Below are 13,360 nucleotides of genomic sequence, written 5' to 3' on the forward strand. Positions count from 1 at the left end.
AGCAGGTGGACAAGCTTGCAGACTCAACCACTCAGCCGGGCCCTTCAAATCCTGCTTCTGGCAAGCCCCGCAGAGATGTACGTACCTGCCAGGGAAGGGAGGAGGAGAACATTCTGGTAAGCAGGTGGGCAAGCTTGCAGACTCCAACCATCAGCCAGGCCCTTCCAATCCTGCCTCTGGCAAGCCCCGCAGAGTTGTAAGTATCAGCCAGGGAAGGGAGGAGGAGAAAAATCAGGCAAGCAGGTGGAAAAGTTTGCAGACTCCACCGCTCAGACGGCTAGTCCCCCAGCTGGGCCCTTCCAATCCTGACTCTGGCAAGACCAGCAGAGATGTACTTACCTGCCAGGGAAGGGACGAGTAGAACAATCAGGGGGATAAGCTAGGAGACTACACCCCTCAGCTGGGCCCTTTCAATCCTGCCTCTGGCAAACCCGGCATAGTTGTAAGTACCTGCCAGGGAAGGGAGGAGGAGAACAATCAGGGAAGCAGGTGGACAAGCTTGCAGACTCCAACTCTCAGATGGGCCCTTCCAATCCTGCCTCTGGCAAGCCCGGCATAATTGTAAGTACCTGCCAGGGAAGCGAGGAAGAGAACGATCAGGAAAGCAGGTGGACAAGCTTGCAGACTCCAACCCTCAGACGGTCCCTTCCAATCCTGCTTCCTGCAAGCCTCGCAGAGATGTAAGTACCTGCCAGGGAAGGGAGGAGGAGAACGATCTGGCAAGCAGGTGGGCACTCTTGCAGACTCCATCCATTAGCCGTGCTCTTCTAATCCTACCTCTGGCAAGCCCTGCAGAGATGTAAGTACCTACCAGGGAAGGGAGGAGGAGAACGAACAGGCAAGCAGTTGGGCACTCTTGCAGACTCCAACCATCAGCCGGGCCCTTCCAATCCTGCCTCTGGCAAGCCCTGCAGAGATGTAGGTACCTGCCAGGGAAGGGAGGAGGAGAAAAATCAGGCAAGCAGGTGGGAAAAGCTTGCAGACTGCACCCCTCAGTCGTCTAGTCCCCCAGCTTTGCCCTTCCAATACTGCCTATGACAGGACCGGCAGAGATGAAAGTACCTGCCAGGGAAGGGAGGAGGAGAAAAATCAGGCAAGCAGGTGGAAAAGCTTGCAGACTGCACCCCTCAGTCTTCAAGTCCCTCAGCTGTGCCCTTCAGATACTGACTAGTTGTAAGTACCTGCCATGGTAGGGAGGAGAAGAACAATCAGGCAAGCTGGTGGACAAGCTTGCAGACTCCACCCCTCAGCTGGGACCTTCCAATCCTGACTCTGGCAAACCCTGCAGAGCTGTAAGTACCTGCCAGGGAAGGGAGGAGGAGAACGATCAGGCAAGCAGTTGGACAAGCTTGCAGACTCCACCCCTCAGCCAGGCCCTTCCAATCCTGCATCTGGCAAGCCCCGTAGAGATGTATGTACCTGCCAGGGAAGGGAGGAGGAGAAAAATCAGGCAAGTAGCTGGAAAAGCTTGCAGACTCGACCCCTCAGCTGGGCCCTTCCAATCCTGCCTCTGGCAAGCCCGGCATATTTGTAAGTACCTGCCAGGGAAGAGAGGAGTTGAACAATCAGGCAAGCAGGTGGACAAGCTTGCAGACTCCAACTCTCAGCTGGGCCCTTCCAATCCTGCTTCTGGCAAGCCTCGCATAGTTGTAAGTACCTGCCAGGGAAGGGAGGAAGAGAAAAATCAGGCAAGCAGGTGGAAAAGCTTGCAGACTGCACCCCTCAGTCGTCTAGTCCCCCAGCTGGGCCCTTCCGATACTGCCTATGGCAGGACCCGCAGAGATGAACGTACCTGCCAGGGAAGGGAGGAGGAGAAAAATCAGGCAAGCAGGTGGAAAAACTTGCAGACTCGACACCTCAGCCGGCCAGTCCCCCAGCTGGGCCCTTCCAATCCTGACTCTGGCAATTCCCGCAGGGTTGTAAGTACCTGCCAGGAAAGGGAGGAGGAGAACAATCAGGCAGATAAGGTTGGAGACTACAACCCTCAGCTGGGCCCTTCCAATCCTGTCTCTGGCAAGCCCCGCAGAGATATAAGTACCTGCCAGGGTAGGGAGGAGTAGAACAATCAGGCAAGCTGGTGGACAAGCTTGCATACTCCACCTATCAGCCGGGACCGTCCAATTCTGACTCTGGCAAACCCTGCGGAGGTGTAAGAACCTGCCAGGGAAGGGAGGAGAATAACGATCAGGCAAGCAGGTGGAAAAGCTTGCAGAATCCACACCTAAGTTGGGCCCTTCCAATCCTGCCTCTGGTAAGCCCTACAGAGATGTAAGTACCTGCCAGGGAAGGGAGGAGGAGAACGATCAGGAAAGAAGGTGGACAAGCTTGCAGACTCCAACTCTCAGCTGGGCCCTTCCAATACTGCCTCTGGCAGGACCTGCAGATATGTAAGTACCTGCCAGGGAAGGGAGTTGGAGAACGATCAGGAAAGCAGGTGGAAAAGCTTGCAGACTCCACCCCTCAGCTGGGCCCTTCCAATCCTGCCTCTGGCAAGCCCGGCATAGTTGTAAGTACCTGCCAGGAAAGGGAGGAGGAGAAAAATCAGGAAAGCAGGTGGACAAGCTTGCAGTCTCCAACTCTCAGCTGGGCCCTTCCAATACTGCCTCTGGCAGGACCTGCAGATATGTTTGTACCTGCCAGGGAAGGGAGGAGGAGAAAAATCAGGCAAGCATGTGGAAAAGCTTGCAGACTCCACCCCTCAGCTGGGCCCTTCCAATCCTACCTCTGGCAAGCCCTGCATATTTGTAAGTGCCTGCCAGGTAAGGGAGGATGAGAAAAATCAGGCAAGCATGTAAAAGAGCTAGCAGACTCCACCTCTCAGCTGGGCCCTTCCAATCCTGCCTCTGGCAAGCCCCGCAGAGATGTAAGTACCTGCCAGGGAAGGGAGTTGGAGAAAAATCAGGCAAGCAGCTGGAAAAGCTTGCAGACTCCACCGCTCAGCTGGACCCTTCCAATCCTGCCTCTGGCAAGCCCGGCATATTTTTAAGTACCTGCCAGGGAAGAGAGGAGTTGAAAAATCAGGCAAGCAGGTGGACAAGCTTGCAGACTCCAACTCTCAGCTGGGCCCTTCCAATCCTACCTCTGGCAAGCCCCGCATAGTTGTAAGTACCTGCCAGGGAAGGGAGGAGGAGAAAAATCAGGCAAGCAGGTGGAAAAACTTGCAGACTCGACACCTCAGCCGGCCAGTCCCCCAGCTGGGCCCATCCAATCCTGACTCTGGAAATTCCTGCAGGGTTGTAAGTACCTGCCAGGAAAGGGAGGAGGAGAACAATCAGGCAGATAAGGTTGGAGACTACACCCCTCAGCTTGGCCCTTCCAATCCTGTCTCTGGCAAGCCCCGCAGAGATATTAGTTCCTGCCAGGGTAGGGAGGAGTAGAACAATCAGGCAAGCTGATGGACAAGCTTGCAGCCTCCAACCCTCAGCCGAGACCTTCCAATCCTGACTCTGGCAAACCCTGCAGTGGTGTAAGTACCTGCCAGGGAAGGGAGGAGGAGAACGATCAGGCAAGCAGGTGGGAAAGCTTGCAGACTCCAACCATAAGCCGGGCCCTTCCAATCCTGCCACTGGAAAGCCCCTCAGATATGCCTCTGTCAAGCCCGGCATATTTGTAAGTACCTGCCAGGGAAGAGAGGAATTGAACAATCAGGCAAGCATGTCGTCAAGCTTGCAGACTCCAACTATAAGCCGGGCCCTTCCAATCCTGCCTCTGGAAAGACTCGCAGATATGTAAGTACCTGCCAGGGAATAGAGTGGGAGAACTATCAGGCAAGCAGGTGGAAAAGCTTGCAGACTCCACCCCTCAGCTGGGCCCTTCTAATCCTGCCTCTGGAAAGCCCAGCATATTTGTAAGTACCTGCCAGGGAAGAGAGGAGTTGAACAATCAGGCAAGCAGGTGGACAAGCTTGCAGACTCCAACTCTCAGCTGGGCCCTTCCAATCCTGCCTCTGGCAAGCCCCGCATAGTTGTAAGTACCTGCCAGGGAAGGGAGGAGGAGAAAAATCAGGCAAGCAGGTAGAAAAGCTTGCAGACTGCACCCCTCAGTCGTCTAGTCCCCCAGCTGGGACCTTCCGATACTGCTATGGCAGGACCCGCAGAGATGAAAGTACCTGCCAGGGAAGGGAGGAGGAGAAAAATCAGGCAAGCAGGTGGAAAAACTTGCAGACTCGACACCTCAGCCAGCCAGTCCCCCAGCTGGGCCCATCCATTCCTGACTCTGGCAATTCCCGCAGGGTTGTAAGTACCTTCCAGGGAAGGGAGGAGGAGAACAATCAGGTAGATAAGCTTGGAGACTACACCCCTCAGCTGGGCCCATCCAATCCTGTGTCCGGCAAGCCCCGCAGAGATATAAGTACCTGCCAGGGTAGGGAGGAGCAGAACAATCAGGCAAGCTGATGGACAAGCTTGCAGACTCCACCCCTCAGCCGGGACCTTCCAATCCTGACTCTGGCAAACCCTGCAGAGGTGTAAGTCCTGCCAGGGAAGGGAGGAGGAGAATGATCAGGCAAGCAGGTGGACAAGCTCGCAGACTCCACACCTCAGCTGGGCCCTTCCAATCCTGCCTCTGGCAAGCCCTGCAGTGATGTAAGTACCTGCCAGGGAAGGGAGGAGGTGAATGATCAGGCAAGCAGGTCGGCAAGCTTGCAGACTCCAACTATCAGCCGAGCCCTTCCAATCCTGCCTCTCGAAAGACCCGCAGATATGTAAGTACCTGCCAGGGAATAGAGGGGGAGAACTATCAGGAAAGCAGGTGGACAAGCTTGCAGTCTCCACCCCTCAGCCGGGCCCTTCCAATCCTTCCTCTGGCAAGCCCCGCAGAGATGTAAGTACCTGCCAGGAAAGGGAGGAGGAGAAAAATCAGGCAAGATGGTGGAAAAGCTTGCAGACTTCACACCTCAGCTGGGCCCTTCCAATCCTGCCTCTGGCAAACCCGGCAGAGATGTAAGTACCTGCCAGGGAAGGGAGGAGGAGAAAAATCAGGCAAGCAGGTGGAAAAGCTTGCAGACTCCACCCCTCATCCGGCTAGTCCCCCAGCTGGGCACTTCCAATCCTGGCTCTGGCAAGACCCGCAGAGAGTAAGTACCTGCCAGGGAAAAGAGGGGGAGAACTATCAGGAAAGCAGATGGACAAGCTTGCAGACTCCACCCCTCAGCCGGGCCCGTCCAATCCTCTCTCTGGCATGCCCCGCAGAGATGTAAGTACCTGCCAGGGAAGGGAGGAGGAGAAAAATCAGGCAAGATGGTGGAAAAGCTTGCAGACTTCACCCCTCAGCTGGGCCCTTCCAATCCTGTCTCTGGCAAACCCGGCAGAGATGTAAGTACCTGCCAGGGAAGGGAGGAGTTGAAAAATCAGGCAAGCTGATGGACAAGCTTTCAGACTCCACACCTCAGCTGGGCCCTTCCAATCCTGCCTCTGGAAAGCCCTGCAGAGATGTAAGTACCTGCCAGGGAAGGAAGGAGGAGAACAATCAGGGATGCAGGTGGGACAATCTTGCAGACTCCAACTCTTAGCTGGGCCCTTCCAATCCTGCCTCTGGCAAGCCCGGCATAGTTGTAAGTACCTGCCAGGAAAGGGAGGAGGAGAAAAATCAGGAAAGCAGGTGGAAAAGCTTGCAGTCTCCACCCCTCAGCTGGGCCCTTCCAATCCTGTCTCTGACAAGCCACGCAGAGATATAATTACCTGCCAGGGAAGGGAGGAGTAGAAAAATCAGGGCAAGCAGGTGCAAAAGCTAGCAGGACTCCACCCCTCAGCCGGCTAGTCCCCCAGCTGGGATCTTCCAATACTGCCTCTGGCAGGACCCGCAGAGATGTAAGTACCTGCCAGGGAAGGGAGGAGGAGAAAAATCAGGCAAGCAGGTGAAAAGCTTGCAGTCTCCACCCCTCAGCTGGGCCCTTCCAATCCAGCCTCTGGAAAGTCCGGCATAGTTGTAAGTACCTGCCAGGGAAGGGAGGAGCAGAACAATCAGGGAAGCAGGTGAACAAGCTAGCAGACTCGAAACTCTCAGCTGGACACTTCCAATCCTGCCTCTGGCAAGTCTGGCATAGTTGTAAGTACCTGCCAGGGAAGGGAGGAAGAGAAAAATCAAGCAAGCAGGCGGACAAGTTTGCAGACTCCACCCCTCAGCTGGGCCCATCCAATCCTGTCTCTGGAAGCCCTGCAGAGATATAAGTACCTGACAGGGAAGGGAGGAGGCGAAAAATCAGGCAAGCAGCTGGAAAAAGCTTGCAGACTCCACCCTTCATCCGGCTCGTCCCCCAGCTGGGCCCTTCCAATAATGCCTCTGGCAAGACCCGCAGAGATGTAAGTACCTGCCAGGGAAGGGAGGAGGAGAAAAAATCAGGCAAGCAGGTGGAAAAGTTGCAGACACCACCCACAGCTGGGCCCTTCCAATCCTGCCTCTCACAAGCCCGGCATAGTTGTAAGTACCTGCCAGGGAAGGGAGGAGGAGAACGATCAGGGAAGCAGGTGGACAAGCTAGCAGACTCGAACTCTCAGCTGGGCCCTTCCAATCCTGCCTCTGGCAAGCCCGGCGTAGTTGTAAGTACCTGCCCGGGTAGGGAGGAGAGGAACAATCAGGCAAGCTGGTGGACAAGCTTGCAGACTCCACACCTCAGCTGGGACCTTCCAATCCTGACTCTGGCAAACCCTGCAGAGGTGTAAGTACCTGCCAGGAAGGGAGGAGGAGAACGATCAGGCAAGCAGGTGGACAAGCTTGCAGACTCCACCCCTCAGCCGGGCCCTTCCAATCCTGCATCTGGCAAGCCCCGCAGAGATGTAAGTACCTGCCAGGGAAGGGAGGAGGAGAAAAATCAGGCAAGGAGCTGGAAAAGCTTGCAGACTCCACCCCTCAGCTGGGCCCTTCCAATCCTGCCTCTGGCAAGCCCGGCATATTTGTAAGTACCTGCCAGGGAAGAGAGGAATTGAACAATCAGGCAAGCAGGTGGACAAGCTTGCAGACTCCAACTCTCAGCTGGGGCCCCTTCCAATCCTGACTCTGGCAAGCCCCGCATAGTTGTAAGTACCTGCCAGGGAAGGGAGGAGGAGAAAAATCAGGCAAGCAGGTGGAAAAGCTTGCAGACTGCACCCCTCAGTCGTCTAGTCCCCCATCTGGGCCCTTCAAATGCTGACTCTGGAAATCCCCGCAGGGTTGTAAGTACCTGCCAGGGAAGGGAGGAGTAGAACAATCATGCGGATAAGCTTGGTGTATACACCCCTCAGCTGGGCCCTTCCAATCCTGCCTCTGTCAAGCCCGGCATATTTGTAAGTACCTGCCAGGGAAGAGAGGAATTGAAACAATCAGGCAAGCATGTGGGACAAGCTTGCAGACTCCACCCCTCAGCTGGGCCCTTCCAATCCTGCATCTGGCAAGCCCCGCAGAGATGTAAGTACCTGCCAGGGAAGGGAGGAGAAGAAAAATCAGGCAAGCAGCTGGAAAAGCTTGCAGACTCCACCCCTCAGCCGGGCCCTTCCAATCCTGCCTCTGGCAAGCCCTGCATATTTGTAAGTACCTGCCAGGGAAGGGAGGAGGAGAAAAATCAGGCAAGCAGGTGGACAAGCTTGCAGGACTCCAACTCTCAGCTGGACCCTTCCAATCCTGCTTCTGGCAAGCCCCGCATAGTTGTAAGTACCTGCCAGGGAAGGGAGGAGGAGAAAAATCAGGCAAGCAGGTGGACAAGCTTGCAGACTCCACCCCTCAGCTGGGCCCTACCAATCCTGCCTCTGGTAAGCCCGTCATAGTTGTAAGTACCTGCCAGGGTAGGGAGGAGGAGAACAATCAGGCAAGCTGGTGGGACAAGCTTGCAGTCTCCACCCCTCAGCTGGCACATTCCAATCCTGACTCTGGCAAACCCTGCAGAGGTGTAATTACCTGCCAGGGAAGGGAGGAGGAGAACGATAAGGCAAGCAGGTGGACAAGCTTGCAGACTCCACCCCTCAGCCGGGCCCTTCCAATCCTGCATCTGGCAAGCCCCGCAGAGATGTAAGTACCTGCCAGGGAAGGGAGGAGGAGAAAAATCAGGCAAGCATGTGGAAAAGCTTGCAGAATCCACCCCTCAGCTGGGCCCTTTCAGACCTGCCTCTGGCAAGCCCGGCATAGTTGTAACTACCTGCCAGTGAAGGGAGGAGGAGAAAAATCAGGAAAGCATGTAAAAAGGCTTGCAGACTCACCTCTCAGCTGGGCCCTTCCAATCCTGCCTGTGGCACGCCCCGCAGAGATGTAAGTACCTGCCAGGGAAGGGAGGAGGAGAAAAATCAGGCAAGCAGCTGGAAAAGCTTGCAGACTCCACCCGCTCAACCTGGGCATTTCCAATCCTGCCTCTGGCAAGCCCGGCATATTTGTAAGTACCTGCCAGGGAAGAGAGGAGTTGAACAATCAGGCAAGCAGGTTGATAAGCTTGCAGACTCCAACTCTCAGCTGGGCCCTTCCAATCCTGCCTCTGGCAAGCCCTGCAGAGATGTAAGTACCTGCCAGGGAAGGGTAGAGGAGAACAATCTGGCAGATAAGCTTGGAGACTACACCCCTCAGCTGGGCCCTTCCAATCCTGTCTCTGGCAAGCCCCGCAGAGATGTAAGTACCTGCCAGGGTTGGGAGGAGTAGAACAATCAGCAAGCTGATGGACAAGCTTTCAGACTCCACCCCTCAGCCGGGCCCTTCCAATCCTGCCTCTGGCAAGACCTGCAGAGATGTAAGTACCTTCCAGGGAATGGAGGAGGAGAAAAATCAGGCAAGCAGCTGGAAAAGCTTGCAGACTCCACCCCTCAGCTGGGCCCTTCCAATCCTGCCTTTGGCAAGCCCGGCATATTTGTAAGTACCTGCCAGGGAAAGGGAGGAGGAGAAAAATCAGGCAAGCAGGTGGAAAAACTTGCAGACTCGACACCTCAGCTGGCCAGTCCCCCAGCTGGGCCTTCCAATACTGCCTCTGCCAAACCCGGCAGAGATGTAAGTACCTGCCAGGGAAGGGAGGAGGAGAAAAATCAGGCAAGCAGGTGGAAAAGCTTGCAGACTCCACCCCTCATCCGGCTAGTCCCCCACTGGGCCCTTCCAATACTGCCTCTGGCAAGACGCGCAGAGATGTAAGTACCTGCCAGGGAAGCGAGGAGGAGAAAAATCAGGCAAGCAGGTGGAAAATCTTGCAGACACAACCCCTCAGCTGGGCCCTTCCAATCCTGCATCTGGCAAGCCCGGAATAGTTGTAAGTACCTGCCAGGGAAGGGAGGAGGAGAACGATCAGGAAAGCAGGAGGACAAGCTTGCAGGACTCCAACTCTCAGCTCGGCCCTTTCAATCCTGCCTATGGCAAGCCCCGCATAGTTGTAAGTACCTGCCAGGGAAGGAAGGAGGAGAAAAATCAGGCATGCAGGTGGAAAAACTTGCAGACTCGACACCTCAGCCGGCCATTCCCACAGCTGGGGCCCTTCCGATACCGCCTATTGCAGGACCCGCAGAGATGAAAGTACCTTCCAGGGAAGGGAGAAGGAGAAAAATCAGGCAAGCGAAGGAAAAACTTGAAGACTCAATACCTCAGCCGGCCAGTCCCCCCAGCTGGGCCCTTCCGATACTGCCTATGGCAGGACCCGCAGAGATGAAAGTACCTGCCAGGGAAGGGAGGAGGAGAAAAATCAGGCAAGCAGGTGGAAAAACTTGCAGACTCGACACCTCAGCCGGCCAGTCCGCCAGCTGGGCCCTTCCAATCCAGCCTCGGGCAAGCCTGGTAGAGATGTAAATACCTGCCAGGGAAGGGAGGAGGAGAATGATCAGGCAAGCAGGTGGACAAGCTTGCAGACTCCACCCCTCAGCCGGGCCCTTCCAATCCTGCGTCTGGCAAGAACTGCAGAGATGTAAGTACCTGCCAGGGAAGGGAGGAGGTGAATGATCAGGCAAGCAGGTCGGCAAGCTTGCAGACTCCAACTATCAGCTGGGCCCTTCCAATCCTGCCTCTGGAAAGACCCGCAGATATGTAAGTACCTGCCAGGGAATAGAGGGGGAGAACTATCAGGGAAGCAGGTGGAAAAGCTTGCAGACTGCACCCCTCAGTCGTCTAGTCCCCCAGCTGGGCCCTTCCAATACTGCCTATGGCAGGACCCGCAGAGATGAAAATACCTGCCAGGGAAGGGAGGAGGAGAAAATTCAGGCAAGCAGGTGGAAAAACTTGCAGACTCAACACCTCAGCCGGCCAGTCCCCCAGCTGGGCCCTTCCAATCCAGCCTCTGGCAAGCCTGGCAGAGATGTAAGTACCTGCCAGGGAAGGGAGGAGGAGAATGATGAGGCAAGCAGGTGGGCAAGCTTGCAGACTTCAACCATCAGCCAGGCCCTTCCAATTCTGCCTCTGGCAAGCCCCGCAGTGATGTAAGTACCTGCCAGGGAAGGGAGGTGGAGAAAAATCACGCAAGCAGGTGGAAAAGCTTGCAGACTCCAACTCTCAGCTGGGCCCTTCCAATCCTGCCTCTGGCAAGCCCGGCATATTTGTAAGTACCAGCTAGGGAAGAGAGGAGGAGAACAATCAGGCAAGCAGGTGGACAAGCTTGCAGTCTCCAACTCTCAACTGGGCCCTTCCAATCCTGCCTCTGGCAAGCCCCGCATTTTTGTAAGTACCAGCCAGTGAAGGGAGGAGGAGAAAAATCAGGCAAGCAGGTGGACAAGCATGCAGACTCCACCCCTCATCCGGGCCCTTCCAATCCTGCCTCTGGCAAGCCCCGCAGAAATGTAAGTACCTGCCAGGGAAGGGAGGAGGAGAAAAATCCGGCAAGCAGATGGAAAAACTTGCAGACTCAGCACCTCAGCCGGCCAGTCCCTCAGCTGGGCCCTTCCAATCCTGATTCTGGCAATCCCCGCAGGGTTGTAAGTACCTGCCAGGGATGGGAGGGGGAGAACAATCAGGCGGATAAGCTTGGAGACTACAAACCTCAGCTGGGCCCTTCCAATCCTTTCTCTGGCAATCCCCCCAGAGATATAAGTACCTGCCAGGGTAGGGAGGAGTAGAACAATCAGGCAAGCTGGTGGACAAGCTTGCAGACCACCTCTCAGCTAGGACCTTCCAATTCTGACTCTGGCAAACCCTGCAGAGGTGTAAGTACCTGCCAGGGAAGGAAGGAGGAGAACAATCAGGCAAGCAGGTGGAAAATATTGCAGACTCCACACCTCAGCTGTGCCCTTCCAATCCTGCCTCTGGCAAGCCCTGCAGAGATGTAAGTACCTGCCAGGGAAGGGAGGAGGAGAATGAACAGGCAAGCACGTGGGCAAGCTTGCAGACTCCACCCCTCAGCCGGGCCCTTCCAATCCTGCCTCTGGCAAGCCCCGCAGTGATGTAAGTACCTGCCAGGGAAGGAAGGTGGAGAAAAATCACGCAAGCAGGTGGAAAAGCTTGCAGACTCCAACTCTCAGCTGGGCCCTTCCAATCCTGCCTCTGGCAAGCCCGGCATATTTGTAAGTACCTGCCAGGGAAGTGAGGAGGAGAACAATCAGGAAAGCAATTGGACAAGCTTGCAGACTCCAACTCTCAGCTGGGCGCTTCCAATCCTGCCTCTGGCAAGCCCCGCATAGTTGTAAGTACCTGCCAGGGAAGGGAGGAGGAGAAAAATGAGGCAAGCAGGTGGACAAGCTTGCAGACTCCACCCCTCAGCCGGGCCCTTCCAATCCTGCCTCTGGCAAGCCGTGCAGAGATCTAAGTACCTTTCCAGGGAAGGAAGGAGGAGAAAAATCAGGCAAGCAGGTGGAAAAGCTTGCAGACTCCACCCCTAAGCTGGGCCCTTCCAATACTGCCTCTGGCAGGACCCGCAGAGTTGTAAGTACCTGCCAGGGAAGGGAGGAGGAGAAAAATCAGGCAAGCAGGTGGACAAGTTTGCAGACTTCACCCCTCAGCCGGCCAGTCCCCCAGCTGGGCGCTTCCAATCCTAACTCTGGCAAGCCACGCAGGGTTGTAAGTACCTGCCAGGAAATGGAGGAGGAGAACAATCAGGCAAACAGGTGGATAAGCTTGGAGACTCCACCTCTCAGCCAGTCCCTTCCAATACTGCCTGTGGAAAGCCCGGCATAGTTGTAAGTACCTGCCAGGGAAGGGAGGAGGATAAAAATCAGGCAAGCAGGTGGAAAAGCTTGAGAGTGCACCCCTCAGTCGTCTATTCCCCCAGCTGGGCCATTCCAATACTGCCTATGGCAGGACCCGCAGAGATGAAAGTAACTGCCATGGAAGGGAGGAGGAGAAAAATCAGGCAAGCAGGTGGAAAAACTTGCAGACTCAACACCTCAGCCGGCCAGTCCCCCAGCTGGGCCCTTCCAATCCTGCCTCTGGCAAGCCCGGCAGAGATGTAAGTACTTGCCAGGGAAGGGAGGAGGCGAATGATCAGGCAAGCACGTGGGCAAGCTTGCAGACTCCAACCATCAGCCAGGCCCTTCCAATTCTGACTCTGGCAAGCCCCGCAGTGATGTAAGTACCTGCCAGGGAAGGGAGGAGGAGAAAAATCACGCAAGCAGGTGGAAAAGCTTGCAGACTCCAACTCTCAGCTGGGCCCTTCCAATCCTGCCTCTGGCAAGCCCGGCATATTTGTAAGTACCAGCCAGGGAAGAGAGGAGGAGAACAATCAGGAAAGCAGGTGGACAAGCTTGCAGACTCCAACTCTCAGCTGGGCGCTTCCAATCCTGCCTCTGGCATGCCCCGCATAGTTGTAAGTACCTGCCAGGGAAGGGAGGAGGAGAAAAATCAGGCAAGCAGGTGGACAAGCTTGCAGTCTCCACCCCTCAGCCGGGCCCTTCCAATCCTGCCTCTGGCAAGCCCCGCAGAGATGAAAGTACCTTGCCAGGGAAGGGAGGAGGAGAAAAATCAGGCAAGCAGCTGGAAAAGCTTGAAGACTCCAACCCTAAGCTGGGCCCTTCAAATACTGCCTCTGGCAGGACCCGCAGAGATGTAAGTACCTGCCAGGGAAGGGAGGAGGAGAAAAATCAGGCAAGCAGGTGGAAAAGTTTGCAGACTCCACCCCTCAGAAGTCTAGTCCCCCAGCTGGGCCCTTCCACTACTTCCTATGGCTGGACCCGCAGAGATAAAAGTACCTGCCAGGGAAGGGAGAAGGAGAAAAATCAGGCAAGCAGGTGGAAAAACTTGCAGACTCAACACCTCAGCCGGCCAGCCCCCTAGCTGGGCCCTTCCAATCCTGATTCTGGCAATCCCCGCAGGGTTGTAAGTACATGCCAGGGAAGGGAGGAGGAGAACGATCAGGCAAGCAGGTGGGCACACTTGCAGACTCCAACCATCAGCCGGGCCCTTCCAATCCTGCCTCTGGAAAGCCCCGCAGAGATGTAAGTACCTGCCAGGGAAGGAAGGAGGAGAACAATCAGGAAAGCAGGTGGAAAAGCTTGCAGATTCCACCCCT

The sequence above is a fragment of the Tiliqua scincoides genome, chromosome 3, assembly GCF_035046505.1.
Source record: "Tiliqua scincoides isolate rTilSci1 chromosome 3, rTilSci1.hap2, whole genome shotgun sequence".
Lineage (NCBI taxonomy): Eukaryota > Metazoa > Chordata > Lepidosauria > Squamata > Scincidae > Tiliqua > Tiliqua scincoides.